Consider the following 2,663-nt stretch of genomic DNA (forward strand, 5'->3'; position numbering starts at 1 on the left):
CGCGGGACGGCGGCGGCGGCGGCGATGCAGGCGGCGGGGGCACCAGACGACCATGCAGTGAGCTGCCCGAGGAGCGTCGCTGAGCCGGCCGCAGCCCAGAGCCAATGCGCGCGCCCAGGCGCCCTTGCGTCACAAGCCCACCCCTTTATAGCCGGCGCGACGTGCGCCCCGGCTGCAGCCAATCACGGCGCGGGACTCTGGCGGCGCGGGGCGGGGCCCGGGCCGCCGACGTCACTCGCGGCGGCCGCCACCGGTGCAAACCGGTTGATGAATGGCGCGGAGTGCGACGTCTTCCTCGCCACTCAACGCGCTCGCGGATCGAGCCTCGAGTTCGCCTCAACTTGGGTCGCGGCTCCGGCAGGCGGAACCCTGTCGCCCGGAGCCATAGCTCCGTCGCCCCGGCCAACGGTTTACCTTGGCACCTGCGCCCCAGATCTCCGTCATCACCCCATATTGATGTCGCATGACCGCTGGGCGGGTGACTCACCGCTCCAGGGCCCTGCCCGACCCTAGGCCGGGATGAGGGATTCTGGTCACCGCCCTCACTTCCACGTGGGAAGGCTCTCCGCAGAGTTTAGCCCAAGGGACGCGGGATGTGTCTGCATTTTTTGAGTCTTGTTGCCCCCGAGCCTTTTTCCCCCCTTTTTCTCTTTTAGGTTATACCCTCAAACTGCTGATGCTGGCAACTGCAGTTGGCTCGATTGTGGCATTTCGAAATCACATGCATCCTTTGTACTGCTGCTCACTCACAGATAATGAAAGGTTAGCCATCGCTAAAGGGAAGCCTTTTTAAAATTAAGAATCTTGGCTTTATCAAGGACTGGTGTAATTTTTTTTTTTTTTTTTTTTGCGTCAAAAGCTAAGCTTCCCATTTTGTTGATCTCCAGCCCTGTTCCAGTGTCCATTTAATGTAGGCCTCTAATTGAAGCTGGAGCGCAATTGTTTCTGTGCTATACAAGGGCTGCTTTCATCATCCGAAAATCCTTCCTGCTCAGTCATCTAGGACTGATAAACAGGACCTTTACGTGTTTTGAAGAACACAGCTTTCCAACACTGAAGTCTTTTGCTTCCCGTTTTTCCAGACATTAGGTTGAAGAAATAAGAATCAAGTTGTGACCTCTCTGTGTACTGCATTTTAGGATTTATTAGCACTTCTACTTAGAGACTTTCCTTGCATATAGTTCCTCAACTTTCTTAAATACACTGTAAGCAAAGTAAATGCTGTTGGAAAAGAATAGGCTAGACCTTTAAAGTAACAATGAAAAAATCTTCGTTAAAAATTGCTTGCCTAGGGGATCCATTTAACTCAAGGAAATTGGACACACAATATCCCTTCACAAATAGAGGTAAAATGGGGTAACGTTTAAATTATGTAAGTCCTAGGAAAATGAAGGAAGATTAAAAGGAAAGTCGTGGACAGGAAAGTGAAGTTGATCAGACCAGGAAACTGAACAGAAGACAGATTCAGTATTACAGAATTAAAACCTTTCTTATGAGCAGTGTCTTTGGGTAAGTATTAACTTCAGTTTGGGAAGAAACATGGGCAGAATCAACTAGTGAATAGCTTGGCCAACTTGTATAATAACATACTTAGACACATTAAATTGGCCCATCTTTTTTTTTAATTTAATTAATGTATTTATTTATTAAGGATTTCTGCCTCCTCCCCGCCACCGCCTCCCCTTTCCCTCCCCCTCCCCGATCAAGTCCCTCTCCCTCATCAGCTTGAAGAGCCATCAGGGTTCCCTGACCTGTGGGAAGTCCAAGGACCACCCACCTCCATCCAGGTTTAGTAAGTTGAGCATCCAAACTGCCTAGGCTCCCCCAAAGCCAGTACGTGCAGTAGGATCAAAAACCCATTGCCATTGTTCGTGAGTTCTCAAAATTGGCCCATCTTACTCCAAAGATCGATCAATGCAGTGAAATGAGATAATGAAACCTTTTGGAAAGGGAGAATTTGGTGAGCTAACATAGCTCAGCAAATGATAAGCAAAGGTAAGCCAGTGTTTTAGGTAGTTTTGTTGTGGACCTTATGCAAATTGTGAGCTGTGTAATCCCCAGATCCTGTAATTACCACAGGTAGTGTTGAAGTGTAGTATTCAGTTCGCTGTCCTTGAGCTCCAGAAGCCTGGCTCCAACTCTCAGGGCGAGTCAGCTCTGGATTCCTGTCTTTGAGAAGGAAGTACCACTTTGCCCTATTTGCTTCTGAAAGAATGTATCTTTTTTGTTTGTTTGTTCATTTGTTTGTTTTGCTTTCGAGACTGGGTTTCCCTGTGTAGCAGTCCTAGCTGTCCTGGAACTAGCTCTTGTAGACCAGGCTGGCCTTGAACTCACAGAGTGCACGTGCCTCTGCCTCCCTAGTGCTGGGAGTAAAGGCGTGTGCTGCCACTGCCTGGCTTAAAAAGCAACGTTTTTAAGATAAGTGAGATGGTAGGAATATTATAAGGCAAATGCCTATGGAAGATTAAAGACCATAGAAGGTCAAATCCTGATGATTGTAGCTTTGGAGTCTGTCCTGGAACTAGCTCTTGTAGACCAGGCTGGCCTCTAACTCTCAGAGATCCACCTGCCTCTGCCGCCTTGAGTGCTGGGATTAAAGGTGTACGCCACCACTGCCCGGCAAGACTATTGTGTTTTACATAGAATTAGACAATGTAGAAACT

The sequence above is a fragment of the Microtus ochrogaster genome, linkage group LG2 (genome assembly GCF_000317375.1).
Source record: "Microtus ochrogaster isolate Prairie Vole_2 linkage group LG2, MicOch1.0, whole genome shotgun sequence".
In the NCBI taxonomy this organism is placed as follows: domain Eukaryota; kingdom Metazoa; phylum Chordata; class Mammalia; order Rodentia; family Cricetidae; genus Microtus; species Microtus ochrogaster.